General features: G+C 28.1%; 1 protein-coding gene across 1 annotated transcript in view; it reads right to left on the reverse strand.

Moving 5' to 3' along the window:
* LOC127287027 (ichor) overlaps window positions 1–16,852 on the reverse strand; it is a 39,617-nt gene extending 22,765 nt beyond the window's left edge. The window contains exon 1 of the mRNA XM_051313730.1: window positions 16,032–16,852. The gene's annotated coding sequence lies outside the window, so the exon portion shown is untranslated. The remainder of the gene's footprint in view (window positions 1–16,031) is intronic.
* Window positions 16,853–17,246: the final 394 nt, after the last annotated feature.

Raw genomic sequence — 17,246 nt, forward strand, 5'->3', positions numbered from 1 at the left:
ATTAGAATATTATATAATGAGTAATACTGCCTCAATATTGTTTCTGTATTGCCGCACAATATTATATGGTCGCTACTGAATAATATTGCCATAAGTTTGCTAACCTGAAAATGCCAATCACTTTTTTGACTCTACTACTTTTTATTTATTTATACTTAAAATATTCTTTAATAACTCGCAAAATATTGAAAATTACTTTACAAAGGTGTGAAGTCTTTCCTTTTAAAAAAAAGAAAACCATGAAAACAAAAAAAACAACCTGCTACACCAGTCTAGCGACAATGCAGCATACACTTGAAAAACGAACGTCACCGAAATACTTTATCAGAAGACAATGAGATAAATTTGAATGTCTTTCCTATTTGAAGTTCCCCTACGTACTTTTCTAGAGAAAGTTACCATGAAGCTGTATACAAATACACTGAGCACTATAAGCACGTAGTAGGCATCGCGCAGATTATCAATTTAGGCTTTTAAACATGTTTTCCCTCTATATGGCACATAATTATTGTATGTTATTTTTAAGAACGGTTTTTCGGTTTTGGTATTTAAACAACAGTAAAAAGACAAATGTATACCTATATTTCCAACTTATGTAATTAAATATTAATATTTTTAAGGAAGATGAATAGATTAGTAGTAAAATGAAATCATTGAGGTGAAAAAGTATAAGACCAACAATAATTAAGGGTCCCGATCAAATAACTTTGTTTTTACAGTACCAATACACTGAAAGAAAATTATTAGTAAAATCTTGAGTAAAATGTACGAAAACTCGTACAATGCAAAAATAAGATACTTCTTTTTGCAGTGTATTACATTTTAATATATTTTATTTTAATTCAGGGAAATTTGTACTTTTTTTAAATGATATAAAGTTCGTTCATATTCTATAACATAGCTTTTTACAATTTGATAAGTTTTATATGAAAAATTCTAAATGTCGGGCAGATCACGATTCGCCGCCGACTCGTCCCCTTATACCTGCCCGGCGACGAAATTTCGTCCCTGACTGTTCCTCCACTCTGTGGCCTACCCCTTCGTCCGTAATGGTTAGAACTAATAATTTTGCAGAAGAGTTAAAGGTAATTTCTTACATTTTTCTTATTTTTTGTTTATAAGTAGAATTATTATAGGTCGTAAATAACTGTACCAAATATGAATTAGATATTTTTATCATTTTTCAAGATATTTGCATTCCAAATTTCTTGACATTTCTTTTCACTTGATTACAACTTCTTTATTTTTCAAAATTTTTAAAATATGTTTCATATATTATAAATATTACATATAACATATATTTAAATACTGAAAATCAACATAAATTTATAAATAGATTATTTAAAAAATTGATATTTTTTAATTCTTATTTTATTTTATTAAACATCAATGTTTTTGACATAAAAAAATTCTTAAAATATTTAAAAAATTTTTTTAAATAAAGAACACGACTTTTAACTCTTCAGTAAAATTATTAGTTCTAACCATTACGGACGAAGGGGTAGACCACAGAGTGGGGGAACAGTTGTGCCGATAGGAATATCTCAAAAAAAAATTTTTTTTTGAAAAGTGGAAGTGAGAGAAGTATTGTTTTACTTATGCGCATCTTTAGCAACTATTTTGATTTTGTTTGCTTTACGGAATAATTAGCTGTTAGTAATTTGGTGCTTTGGCGTCAGTTACGTGCAAGTTTTCATGTTTACACTTTTTGGTCTATTTTTTACATTTTTAAAGATATCAATACGTATTTTTTTAAAATGATTCAAATTTATCGTGGGATTCAATGGTATATTGATCTTAACATTTAATTTATCTAGTTTTTTAATATTTGATAAGAAGTTAGCGCCGACGCAAAGAGGTTATTTCGGTGATTTCGAATTGCGTGCGATTTTTCAGGTATGATCCTTTTTAGTACGAATTGCGTCCCGATCCGTCTCTCTCTATGTTTGAATTGCGTGCCGTTTCCTCCCAAATCGCCTTCGAAGCTAGGCGCAAGGCGCTATTGCTGCTTTTATTCATTTTTTTTTTATTTAACAAATGACAAAGGATTATTGCATTACTGCTGCCAGCCCTAAGCCTATACAGGGTTTCTACAAATTTCTCTTCGCAAAATTCCATGATTTTTCCATTATTTCCAGGTAATAAATGATAAAAATTTTCATGATACTTTAAAACTCACTATAATTATAAATTATGACGAATTAAAATACTGAAAATGGGTATAATTTTCAACGAACGTGTAAATTCGAGTCTCAGATCATGGAATTGAAAAAATTCCATGAGATTTCTATAATTCCATGATTTGTAGAAACCCTGCTGGATAAGGCTAACGCAAAATAACCTTGCAAAACGCAAAATGAGAATCTATTTTGCGTTGGCTTGTAGAGTGCGAAGGGAAATGTGTAACGTAAAATGATATATATATAGGACAAAGACCACCGCACGCAATTCGACTATATTAGGGTTACCCATGGCACGCAATTCAACCTATACCTGCCATCCCTTGGTACGCAATTCAACCAAGCGCACGCTGGTTGTGCCGCTGTCAATCGCTACATAACCATAATCTACTATTGCCTCGTTTATTCAAATAGTTATTCTAACCCGAAATCAAGAGAAAAGTTGATTCAATGCATAGTTTGCAAAAACTGGGCGCATTTAAAATGTGTGAAGGGTAAAAGGGTCAGTTATATGTGTGTCAATTGTAATTTCAATAAATCGCATTCGGAATAAGTATTCATGTCTTAAAAATTATTAATTAATCAGAAAGTAGAGTTTTTACAATTAATTAACGATACAAATAATTATTCTAACTAGGTGTTCATTTCATGACCATTTAGCTTCCTCATCATGATACACTTATATTCAAGATTAAAAGAAGGATTACAACTAAAATAGCGATCACTTTTATAAATATTAGTAAAATGTAAACTTTGTATACCTCAATCGATTCGTTTTTATGCCAGGAATACAATTTTGATAAGAATTAACTAAAATTTTTATATCAGAAAAAGTTATTTCAAAAAATACAAAAAACGATTATTTTCAAAAATTCAAAAAAATGATTTAATCTATAGATTTCAGTAAAATATGAACTTTATATAGGCTAATCCACTCGTTTTAATGCAAGAAATAAGTTTTCTTACTAAACAAAATTAAATTTACAAAAAAAATTTTTTTTTCAAATTTTGAAAAAATTGTAAAAAATAAAATGTTGTGAATATATTTGGAAATCCTTGTGTCAGATTTTAGATATTAATGATTACAAAAAGCATACAAAATTTCAGGACAATCCGTTAGAACGTTTCTGAGATAATTTGTACAAAATATTTTGTGACATACACATACGCACACATCTGGACATTTGCTCAGGACTTCATATATATTATTTCTAGATGAAAATGAGTCCATATAAACCAATTTTAAGAAATCGAAAAACGTCACGAATGCAAAGCTTTCTCATGAGGAAGCAAAAACGTACATGTCTTCTAGAATAACATTCTAAAGACGTTTCATGTTTTAAAAACGTTATTAGAACATAACTTATTTTCAAAACGTTATTTGAGGAGACACTAACTTTCTAAAAACGCTATAAGAATGTTTTTGGAACATAGAACCTACTGGGCAGTCTCATTTCTATGATTTCATAAGTCAAATATATTATTATTACTCTCTAAATCTGAATAAGTGAAATTCACGTAGAACATGTCAAAAGTCTACCACGTAGGACAATAAGTGTATATATATATGTATATATACACTTATTCATTTGTGAATATGCACTTATTTTTGAGTGAAAATCACTTATTTGTATAAAGGAGTAATTTTTTTCAATTGTAGGTCTCATTGGCGGACAAATAATGAGAGTACTTTGAGCCATATTAATAAAAATTAACTATTATTTTTTTGCAACTTGTCATTTATAGTAACTTAAATATTCAAAAATATAAGAAATTCATTATTAATTTATTATTTTAAAAGATATTAAAAAGCCAAGTACCACTGACTGAAATTCTTTAATGGCATAGATAATCTTTACAAAAAATGTTAAATATCTAAAAAAAATTTCTCCGATCACGCTTAAACTCTAGTAATCATAGACGTTAATCTTTAATTAATTTATTTAAAAATTAATATTAAGTGCTAAACACGAATATCATGATGAACTTTTTCATATTTTATAGTCAAAAAATTGTACAAGCTTTTTTTTGAAAACAGTCATTGTCATTGTTGGTAAATGGGGACAAGAGGTGTTGGAGATTAATTTACAGTTTTAAAATTAAGTTCAACGTCAATATTTTAACCTCAGATCACCTGCAAGAGGTTCTGAGTATAGCCAAGCTTTTATCTTGACAATTGGCAGCAAGATAATTCAACTCTGTGGGCAAAAAACCATGTTCGTTCTAAAAACGTTTTAAGGACGTTCTTAGAACGTTTCATGTCCGCCGAATAATGTTCTGGAACATTTTAAGAACATAGAAGTTCAAATAATGTTCCAGAACATTATTTGCTAGACATGAAACGTTCTAAAAACGTTCTTAAAACGTTTTTAGAACGAACATGTTTTTTTGCCCACAGGGAAGTTATCGCTCAATGCATAAAAACTTGAAAATCAAAGTCAAACTGTTTCAGTATTTTGTCCCGCATTTCAAAGAAAACAGACTTAACAATCATACAAAATTTTTTTCTTATTCCTTATGACTCCCATAACAGTAATTCACTTGACTTTTTGATTTTTGTTTAAACTCGGGGTAAATGGGGACAGCTTGTTATTATTAACCAAATTGACAAAAATCAAAAATTCAAGTGAATTTCTGTTATGGGAGTCATATGGAATAAAAAAATTTTTTGTATGATTTTTAAGTCTGTTTTTTTAAATGCGAGACAAAATACTAAAATAAAAAAAAAATTAAAAAATTTCAATTGGTAAAATTAGGTTTAAATCACCCAAAAAGATTATTGGGTCCTTATCTCCATTTTTTCAAAATTTATTTGAGCTCTTCTAAAAATTATTTTTTAAAGAGATATATGGTACATTGGTGTACCAAAATCAGTTATTTTAATCTGCACTCCACAATAATGAATGAATATTAATAAAATTTTGTACAAACTTACAGTTCATCAAGTAGTTTAACTTGAATGAAGAGAAAAATTAATTTAACTTAACACTTTTGAATAAACTCAAGTGCGCCAAGTAACCACTGCGCCAAACAGCCCCGATCTCCCCTATAATATGTATAAACAACCAATAAAATGTATTTCTTTGAAAACTTTTTACTAATATTTATAACATTAAAATTTTAAATGCAAGTTAAGGTTAGAAACTTTAAAACATTTGAAAGTAAATTATAAATAATCTCTGTATAATAAAAGAGGGGTTACAATAAGACAAAACACATTACACATTACATTAGTCATTCCTCTTATTCTCTCATTGAGTTAAAAATTGTTTAAACCTAATATTTCACAAAAATTTTATGCAATGTTCAATCAAGTTTCATGCCATCATTTTTCTCATTTGAAGAACTATAGTGAACCACAAAAATTTTTCTGAGCTTTGCAATTAAAGACTCCCAACCTTGATGTGCCAGATAATATCAAGTTTAAGGAGGGTGGCGGGTCAACATAACCTCAAAAACCTGTCAAAATTAAAAAATTGTTTTTAACGCAATCAAAAATATTATAATAAATATTAATTTCAAACAATTTTAGAAGATCTAGATTTACTCCTTTCGAAAAAATTATTTTTTTCCAAAATATTTTGTCAATAATTATTTTTTTAACATTTAGTTTTTCTTTCTTTTAAATCAGAAAAAATTGCAATTTTTAACCAATTTTCATAAACAGAAGCTCATTTTACTCAGTGAAACATTCTCTACAACTGTTACCTTTTTTATATTATAATAAGTATGTTCTTTAAAAGTTATAAACAATTAAAATTTTATTTATTAAATAACTTTTTACGAATATACTTATTACAATATAAAAAAGGTAACAATTGTAGAGAATGTTTCACTGAGTAAAATGAGCTTTTGTTTATAAAAATTTGTTAAAAATTGCAATTTTTGTCTGATTTAAATGAAAAAAAAAAATGTTAAAAAAATAATTATTGACAAAATATTTTGGAAAAAAATAATTTTTCCCGAAAGGAGTAAATCTAGATCTTCTAAAATTGTTTGAAAGTAATATTTATTATATTTTTGTTTGCGTTAAAAACAATTTTTTAGTTTTGACAGGTTTTTGAGGTTATGTTGACCCGCCACCCTCCTTAAGGAAATAATTGCTGGTGCTGTGTGGCTATATTTTTATAAAAGTTCTGTATATATTTAAGTATAAGTTTGTGCCCAGGTATGAATTTTTGAAAGACTCGGCCAACCTTTTGAAGGTCGAAACGACTCTAAGTGCAATGGTTGGGCTGACCAGCCAAATGATAACGGTTTACCGACTATTGGTGTCGATTGTCGACCGAAAAACTACTCCCAAAGTCGACAAAACTAAATAGTATATTGACCTACCTTTCATTGACAATACTTTGCACGCCGAAGTTACTTCGACCTTGGTACAACCGTCAAACCCTGGCCAACGACCTAAATTAGTAAATTCTTTTTCTAATTTCTTTTAGTAGAACTTTATTAATAATATGTACTAACAAGTTTTTAATTCACATCAATTGACTTTAATACCTGAAGAATTTGATATAATCTATTAAATACTGTAAAATGGACATTTATTAGTCGTACCCAACTAGAAATTGATGATAGACGTATTACTGATTCAGTACGGAAAAATGAAAACCAATACTGATTTTAATACTGAAAATCAGTGATGGGTTAGTACGAATTTTCTGTTCATGTCAGTAGTAGAGCAATGTTGGAGAAACATAACCTCCAATTATTATTAACCAAAACTTTATTTAATTTTATTTTTCTGATCTTATATGGGTTTAATTTTCCACATAATTCTAAATCAACTTTAAACCATTAAAATATTGTTTTAGGACATTTGATATTATCTTTAAATAATAAAGAAAAGTCAATTAAAATTTTGTAATATATAGGGGAAGGTGGGGTAATGGGAGAGCGTGGGTAACGGGAGCTTTTGAATTTCAAGTAGGGGAGACCGGAGCTGTTTGGCGCACTTAAGTTTATTTATAAGTGTTAAGTTAAATTAATTTTTCTCTTCATTCAAGCTAAACAACTTGATGAACTGTAAGTTTGTACAAAATTTCATTAATATTCATTCATTATTGTGGAGTATAGATTAAAATAACTGATTTTGGAACTCCAAAGTAATTTTTTAACCTCTTCTTTTTTTTGTGATACCTCTTTAAAAAATGAATTTTAGAAGAGCTCAAATATCAAGTTTTGAGTTCTATACATTTGTTATTAAGAAACAAAAAATTTTTTTTGATTTATATTAACAGTTTTTATAAAAAATTAATAAATATTTCAAAAATACATTCGGGGTTAGGTGGCGCGGTTATCTGAAAATTACATTAAATATTAATAAAATGATTCAATCAAGTTGATTATATGAAATTTACACATTAATAAGCACCAATAACAATCCTTTTCAAAAAATTTAACCGAATAATGAGTTTTTAAATATTCACAGCGTAATTATAAAAAAAAAGTATATTTTGATAATTTTACGATTGCATAAAAAATGCTTTTAATTTGAATGAAATTTTCTAATTTTTAAAATAATTTTATTGTAAAATTACAGTACAAGACTTATTTTGTTAAGTCTTATATTGTTAAATATAACGACTTTAAATCATATAATTTAATTAATTTCACTCCTGCTTTCACTCCACTGGGTAGTGGATTGGACGTCAACTCCAATTCATTAAGGATTAAAATAAAATATTGTTCTGGTCATTTCTTACTCCATTTGTTATTTATCGTTAATTATAATTAATTAGAAAATAAAGCAAAACAAAGTAGGGGAGGATGGGGCAAGGATAGTTAGTTGCTACTATGCTCAGACAGCTTGCTCAAAAATCGTGTCATTCATGCTATATTTGCGTCTTAACACCAGTAGATGATAGTAAAAATTGGAAATAAATCTGCCACCATTTTCGAAGTCTCTAAGAACTAAAAATTTAAAAGCTCCCATTACCCCACCTCCCTCTATGTATTAAATAAATGTAATCTGTAAATGTAAATTGATTTTTTTGGGTAAAAGGGACGTGATGTTTCTTATTAAAAAAAATAATTTTGTCTATATATAAAAAATACAATGTAAGAAAGACACAAATTCATTACAAGTTTTGATAAACATTTGATCAGGCTTTGTAAACTTGCAAATTATATCCATCCTGAATATTGATTACAACACCAGGCCATACATAAGTGCGTAATTTCTTTTTATTTTGTACTCTCAGATCTATCTCTCCCCCGGGATCTTTTACCGCACTTAAAAGAAACAGAAGAGACCTTGTTTTCTTTTTCTGTTGCAGGGGAGAGTGGGGTGTTGTGCCTCTTGGGGAGTCATGTTCCACCTTAATATTTTTAATATGGGAATTAATATGACAAATTTCAATTATTGTCATATTCTTTTCTCGTTAAAAACTAACTTTTTAAGTGGTACTCGTTATGGAAGCATTTTTCGTGTCTTTGCAGATGAGTTAAAATTTGTTTCTAAAAGTTTTTTTGTCTCTTTATGTTTAGGTCATTTCCACTAATTATTTCAAAGTGATCACAATGTTTAATGCATAAAAACTAGCTGACATTAATAACTGACTGACGTTCAAAAAAGAAATTCGCATAAACATTCGATGTATTAATTACCCAGTGGGAAAAGCACCATTGGCTGAATATTAGTCCAATATTGGGAGCACTTTTGCCAATCTTGGTTCATTATTTTAGCCAATATTGGACCAAGTCTGGGAGTGTAGAGACCAATGCCAAGGCTCGAATTTCAATATTGGCCCAATATTCAACCAATATTCAAAAATACAAAAAATCTGACTTCAGCCAAGATTAAAAAAATTAATTATTAAAACTGAAAAATAATAAAATTTTTTGTTATACTTATATATTATATTTTATTATATATAATAACATTATTATTTCCATTCGGATCAAGGGTTATATATAAAATCATCCGCAATAAACGGAGAAAAAGAAAAAAATATTTTCTAACGTCCTGCTAGGCATTAACAATTGTCAGCTAAATAAAAGAGATATTGTGAAGATTCTGTTCATATCGCGGATACTTATACCCTAATCGATTGATGTTGTTTATGAAAGAGAAAAACACTGCCTCTGGCGGATAGTTGGAAAGTTAACGTAGCGCGAAATTCAAACTGCATGAAGGAAAAACTGTAAGTATAAAGAATTAAAATTAAAAAAAATATTTGTAAACATTATAACATTAATTAAGTTTTTTTAACACAGAAAATTAAAAGGCATTAAAATAAGCTGCAACGCTTCTTATTTTAATCCAATTTTGCTTATTTTAATCCATTTTGGTATTAAAATAAGCAAAATTGGATTAAAATAAGAAGCGTTGCAGATTATTTTAATGCCTTTTAATTTTCTGTGAATGCAATAGTATGCATTCTTAAGTAAATACATTTTCAAGTAAATGTTTATACTTACAATTTTTCCTTCACGCAATTTGAATTTCGCGCTACGTTAACTTTCCAACTATCCGCCAGATGGCAGTGTTTTTCTCTTTCATAAACAACATCAATCGATATGAACAGAATCTTCACAATATCTCTTTTATTTAGCTGACAATTGTTAATGCCTAGCAGGACGTTAGAAAATATTTTTTTCTTTTTCTCCGTTTATTGCGGATGATTTTATATATAACCCTTGATCCGCAGGGAAATAACAATGTTATTATATATAATAAAATATAATATATAAATGTAACAAAAATTTTATTATATTTCAGTTTTAATAATTAATTTTTTTAATCTTGGCTGAATTCTGATTTTTTGTATTTTTGAATATTGGTTGAATATTGGGCCAATATTGAAATTCGAGCCTTGGCATTGGTCTCTACACTCCCAGCCTTGGACCAATATTAGTAAAAATAACTGGTCCAATATTTAGCGAATATTCAGTCTTGGCAATTTCCCACTGGGTATTTTATGACTATTCTGAAAATGTAGAAAGTGGGGAGTTGTGCCTCACTACATATTTAACAGCTTTTAAGGCTAATACGCATTTTTTTTTATTTTGCATTATTTATGAATAATTAGAATGTTTTATGCAATTTAAATATTGTTCTTTAGTGAAATGAAACTTTTTATATCTGTATTCACTGTAAATGCAATGAATTACCTAGTTTAAGTCAATTATTTTTAAAATAATTTTATTTTATCTAAATTATCTAAAATTAATTTTTTATTATCTTATCTATAACTTTATTTTCTGTAAGTTATCTTACTTTTTCACATTTCATAATTTAAATAAAGAATATTTTAAAAGATGTGTCTTTTTCTTCAATTTTCAACGGTGGAGCACAACTCCCTACTGTTTTTGAAAAGTCATAAAACCAGTATTTTCGAAAAACAAGCAAAATTTCTATTTCCGTTTTGAATTTTAATTAATCCATCATGCCAAAAGTTGTATTTTTACGTGTACTAAAAGTTCTATATAATAGAATAATCAAAAAAAAATTTTATATAATAATTTTGATCGAAAAACAAAACCTGGAACACAACTCCCCACTCTCCCCTATTTTTTTACGTTGTAATGCTTATGACAAATTTATCAATTCGTAGAGTATTTTTTTTGTATATTTCATTATTTTTCCAATTTTTCTCATTTTTGAATAAGCTGTTTTTGCAATAAATAAATAATTGAGGGTCCCGATCAAATAACTCGACCGACGCTCGGACGAACGCTCTACTACCAGTCAAGTAGCAGTGACAGCCTGTGGGTGGCTCACTGCTACCCGACTACCATTAGAGCGTTCGTCCGAGCGTCGGTCGAGTTAATTGATCGGGACTTTCAATTAATAATAAAAAGATAATTTATTTATTTATAATTTTAACAAACGAAAACAATTATAATATTTACAAATATTTTTAAATATATTTAATCAGATCCACTTAATTATAAATAATTAAATTTTACATACTTTTACAATATTTTAATTCATTATGTAGAAAGCATCTTTACAATGATGAACATTGTTAATTTATTTAAAATCTACAATTTCGTAGTAGTATTTCCTTTAACATGTACATCAAAAAGTGATGGCAGACCACAAACAAGTCTGACACTATTTTCCGAATGGAGAAAGTGCAACAGCTATTAAGGTAAAGGTTAGAAAGAAAGAAGAGGATAGAGAAATTAAATGCTAAGCAGTACCGCAAGATTCCGAAGGTGAGCATCAAATTCTACGAGTTTTACCGTTATATACTACCTGCACTAAAGAATACAAGAAAAATTAAGATGTAGATGATCACCTATTTTAGAACAAAAAGAATTTTTTATTCCAATTTTTAAATTATGACATATCCGACATTTAATTTCAAAATAATAAAATATTTTATTTATGTTAAAAATCCTCTATAGGCAAAAAATGTAGTAAATAAGTAATAAAAAAATTTAGTTAATACTTGTAATGTAATATCACAAACTTTTAAGATGAAATTTTAATAAATATATATATATATATATATATATATATATATACTTTAATCTTTCACCACGTTGGTCACATAGCTTACAAGTGCAATTAAGATAGCACCTTCTATTCCTGGTGGTTTTGTATACAGGGTGTATTAAAATATTTGACTTAATAAAAGTTAAATAGAAAGAGGTAAAAAAGTTTTCTTTTCTGGTTGATTAGTATGTTAAAAACACCCAGAGAAATGATTTATTTGAACCAAATAAAATATATTTGAGTTAAATAAACGTATATTTGTCTCAGAGCCTACTAACATATTTATTTGGCGTAAATAAAAATTTTATTTGTCAGAAATAAATTTTTCTTTGGCTCAAATAAATTTTTTATTTCAATGAAATAAAATATATTTGCAACAAATAAATGAGTTAGTAGGCTCGGAGACAAATATACCATTTCTCTGAGTGAACATTCTAGATATAAAAAGGGAAAAGCTCCGATGTAGGACCAAATTAGAAAATTTACCAGTTTTTAGAGTTGAAGGCTAATTTTACTTAACAAGAGAATCTGGTACAAGTCCTTAATAAATATCTGATCAGTTTAACAGTAACTGAACTACGTTTTATAGAAACTGGTGAGTAGCTCAATAATCCTCATAGAAAATATAGTCCGCTATCAAAAAGGAAAGCTTGACAAAATCAGTTCAGAGAATTCAATTTTGTGTAGAACCTCTTGTCCTAAAATCTATCTCAATTGAGGCTTCGGATCTTAAAAAAGGATACGCTCGAATTTGTATAATAGGTTTTGATCCGTGGAGTTAAAATTTTGAAATTTTTCAATATGAAATTTTAACATTTTATTCTTATTGTTGGAATCTAGAGCCTCAATTGATATATAGAGAATTATTCCTGAACTACCTCATTCAAAAATTGGATTTACTTGTAACTTTTGTAAATTATTGTTGCCATAAATAAGAGTAACAAATCCCTAAAATAATTTTAAAAAATTATAAAAAGTAATGGGAGTTAAAGATGTGAAGTTTTAAGTGACACAGTCATTTTCAAATCCGTATAACAAATTATAATTTTTATATAATGAATTTTAAAGCATTTTTTATGAAATTTTTAATACTAACAAAATTTCAAAAAAAAATTTATCTTTCTTTTCACAAAATTAAATATTATTTTTCACTTTTCACCCAATCGGGCACATTTTTAAATTTTTGAAAGAAATATATTTTTTCTTTCTTTAAAAATTGTTCAATTTAATAGTTTTACAAATATTATTAATTAAATATTTTTTTATTTTTTAAATTTAAATTCTTATTAAGGGAAATTGAGGCTATTAGGACAAGCGTCGACAATGGAACCGAGGGAACCACAGAGAACAATGGAGCCTAATAGACTAAGACTTGATTAATTTTTTAGAGTATCTTATGAAAAATAAAGAATATTAAAACATTTACAAATAAATTGAATTATTGACATGCGTTAAAAAAATATAACAAAAAAATTTGTACACAAATAAATATGTATAGTGTTCTGTACATTGTAAGAAAAAAACAAATCCATTTAACCTATAATATTATTAAAGTTATTACAGTGTTATTTTAATGAAACATTTTAGGACACCCTATATATAGACATATGTATACACATGCGGAACTGAAGAGTCGGAAGCCTCCAGGTTTACACCGGTTAATGTGGTACACTGACCTACTGTCGAGTCACGATGACTGCTCTTCCCCTACCATTGTTTCTTTATTCCCCTTCTCTTTTACTTCTTAACTCTTCCTTATACTTCTTTACCTCCGAAACAATTCTGAAGAATCCTTTGAATTTAATGCTTTCCCTTCTTCTTAAAGTCCTTTCGTTTTTCTTGTCCCGTTTACCTCACGAGCTTATATGATTTGTGTTAATAATAAAACTAATTAATTTTTTTTCCAAAATAATACAAACAAACTTAATTCTTAACTTTATCAGTTTTCCCTTCAGCAAATATCATTAGTCAATTATTAAGATTAAAGAAATAAGCCTTGTGGAAATCTTCTCAAATTGAACCAAATTATAATTAAGTGCCAATCAGGGCAAAAATTAGTTTCTCAAATTGTGAGAAATAAAATAGTTAACTTATTTTATTAATAATAAAAAGATTCATTATTATTTTTAAATAAGTGCACCATTTTTAAAATGCGAATCAATTAATTTAAATTTTATCATATTAATTTTATAATTTCATCATATATATATATGGGAGATTAAATTTAAAATGGCATTTTTCTGTCCTGCCAATAAAACTGAAGTAATACTTAATATATAAAATTTTCTTTAGTCAATTAATTTTTGTCATCACTTAACTTGTTTAAATTCGAATTTTTAACTGACAGGAGCACTTTGAAAACATTTGACAGAAAAATTACTGTCAGAATGTCAGAGGTGTCGTTTATGTCCTCACGACGAAACCTGAACTTATCAATGTATGAAATACAATAAATTTTACGTTTTTAATATTGAGAAAAATTTTGTTGTGAAATTAAATGACCATATTTTAAGAAAAAAAATTGGGTTAATAATATAGTTTAATTCCAGTGTTTGCAAAAAATCATAATAATAAATAATAACGTTCTAACGCTAGTCATTTTTGTCGAGCGTAAACGTCAGTGGTGTCGCTACCGAAAAATGGTACGTAATATTAATATTTTTTTGTAACAACGCATTATGACCTTAGTGCAGTCATGATACAAATTAACAAATTTGAGATTTTACACATTGACTGCAGTACAACGCTGACTTTCGTCGTGGTATACTTACTGATTGTCGCAGTATACTGGTATTTAAAAGTAAAATTATAATTAAGCTTTGTGCTGCTGCACACTTTTCTATATCTATACGAAAGTTATACACATTTTTCTAAAATAATGTAAACGTTAAGTATATAAAAATTTTACCTTGGTTAAATATAAAATTTTTAAGGTTTTCAAACTTTATAAATTGATCTATTTGGAGGTTATGTCTACTTTACAATAGATCATTACAATTAATTATGGAGCAAGTATTTCATTATATTCTGACTAACACTTTGTAAATAAACTTGTATATTATAACTTTGTCAAAACTTCGCATGGCTGATTCTAAGGCGAAATAATCAACGCATAAAGTTTTCAAATTCAAATGGGTAAAGTAGTAGTTTAAAATGGAATTTAATTAAAAATGAACTTTTTTTCGAATCTATGACGAAAAATGCAAATAAAAGAAAATAATTACTATAAAACAGATATTAATTAATTTTTCTAATAATGCACTGCATGATTGGCGCCAAGATACAACTAATTAGGTATTTATCATGTTAAGGACTCAATTAGTATAAAGGACTAAGGATAATATTAAGGTTTTCAAATATTACTTAAAAGTCGATTATGCAATTATACTTGAAATGTACAATAAAAGAATATAGCTAATTAGTTTTTAATTGTAATTTTAATATCAGTTGTCATATTTAATATTGTTGTTGTATTTGAAAGAACTAAAATTCTTAAAGTGGCAAAAGGAAAAGTTTTGGTTATGTATAAAAACAAAAGACTGACAAACCACAGGTTCATTATAAAAATGTCTAAAAAACGTTTTTAAGACGTTCTTGGAATGGAGATTGAAGTTCAAGCCCATGTATATATGTCTACATTGTTCAGGTTGATATTCAGGATACCTGATATTTTGAGTCGTAAGATTAATTTTCAACATTTAAAGAAAAATATATTTTTTATACAATAGAAACTTATTGACTATAATGTTGTGAATATATTGAAGTAATTATTTTATCTTTTTACGAATAAAAGATGTTTTATAAGTTAAACCGGCAAATATATAGCGATAAATATTTTTATAAATTATATCGTATTAATTTTGTTTTAAGAAACATTTGATAGTTTACTGATTTCGTCTTATAAAAATTAAACGAAAGGGTCGCCTATCCAGGTAAGCGAAATAATCTCTTTATATGCATTGTATATTTCTCACAGCAAAAACCATTGACATTTCTTACACTGCTCATTGATGGGTGAAATAAATACTTTGTATTTTGTAATAAGGTAGACAAATTTGTAACGAGTGAATAAGTTAATAATAAATAAGTTTCATAAGTAGGTCAAAAAAAATTGATAAATTTGCTTTTTAAAAAAATTTAAGTCTGATTATTTACACTTGAAGTAATTGTATATTCTAAAAAAATTAAATAAAAACACATTAATACAAAATTAAAATCAAACTTTACTGACACTGCTTCAACAAAATTTAAAAAGTAGAGAATGGCTTATGTAGTACGAAAGAAGACATTAAACCAACTCTCATAGTACCTGTGATTGCAGCAACACTGACAAAATTTTTTGTGGGAAGCAGAAGTAATCGAATACATTTGCAAAATAAAAATTAATACGGGTAACTTACATATGAGCAACGTGGTATCCAGAGTGGAATCGTTGTCTTCTTCAAATTTTTCACGTAAAAATCGATTCACTGTACGAAACACTTAAAATCTCAGTCGATCACAGTTCCACGTGGTTATAAGAACAAATAAAAAACATAAAGGAAAGAGAGAGATAAATTAGATATTGGACGTGCAATTCGTTAGTCCACGTGACAGTCTTCAATAGATTCATCCATAATTATTCTAGAATCCATAATAGACAGCGGCTGATTTGAATTATAGCAGGTTAACTAAACACAAATGACACATAAGTACTTTCCGTAACTTCACTACTCCTAAGTATTTATAATTTTCGGTTAATTCACTTGATTCAACTTTTTGAAACTCGCAATAATATACGGAAACTGACATTTAACTGCACCACTGATGTTTCAAAAAACCATCTCTTCAGTGATTCAACCGCACTTTCTTCAGATGTTTCCTGTTAGGGTCATTTCCGCAGATTTGCACTTTCGATCCCAAAAAATAATTTAAAAGGAGGAAAATGTTCCTGAATAAATAAATAATATACTTTGAAATGAAATTAGGAAAGAGAAACTTCAATTAACAACCGGACACTTAAACATTGATTTTTAATTGAAATAAAGTTTGTCCAACACTGTTTATAAGTTCTGTAATACAAGACCTCGCTTGCCCAAACACGAGGTGAAATGCAACTAATTTCTAAAAGTAGGCGATGAAGAACCGAACTGGATGGCCTGCGGGCCCTTACTGTGAGGGGCCTTACAGGTAGACCCCTACCCCAGGAATTTACCTCAATGGTAGGATGCACTCGACCCTCTCCATTGGCAGAATTACCTTCCTCCGTTCCTGCAACCACCACCTCCAACGACACCACCATTAACTGATTCTTTCTCCTTTCTTATTGCTTGTTATGTGTGCTATGGAAAGGTCCTTGGGTCTCTAACTCTACTGTAAACATTTCCCTATGTTCAGGAAGAAGAGTGGATGTGAGTTTGCTCTTGACTTCATTACTCTATAGTTCTCGCCTCAAGGAAACGATATTTTATTCATGAGAACTCCCGCAATGAATAAGATGGTGACCATAACATAACCTTAAACTGAAAAATGATTTTCAACGCAAACAAAAATATTAGATAAATTAATTTCAAACAATTTTGGCAGATCTACACATTTCAAAAAAAGTGATGATACAGTAAAAATCTCATTAAACA

Source organism: Leptopilina boulardi, unplaced genomic scaffold, assembly GCF_019393585.1.
Source record: "Leptopilina boulardi isolate dan_hultmark-lab unplaced genomic scaffold, ZJU_Lbou_2.1 LbouV2_122, whole genome shotgun sequence".
Taxonomy (NCBI): Eukaryota; Metazoa; Arthropoda; class Insecta; order Hymenoptera; family Figitidae; genus Leptopilina; species Leptopilina boulardi.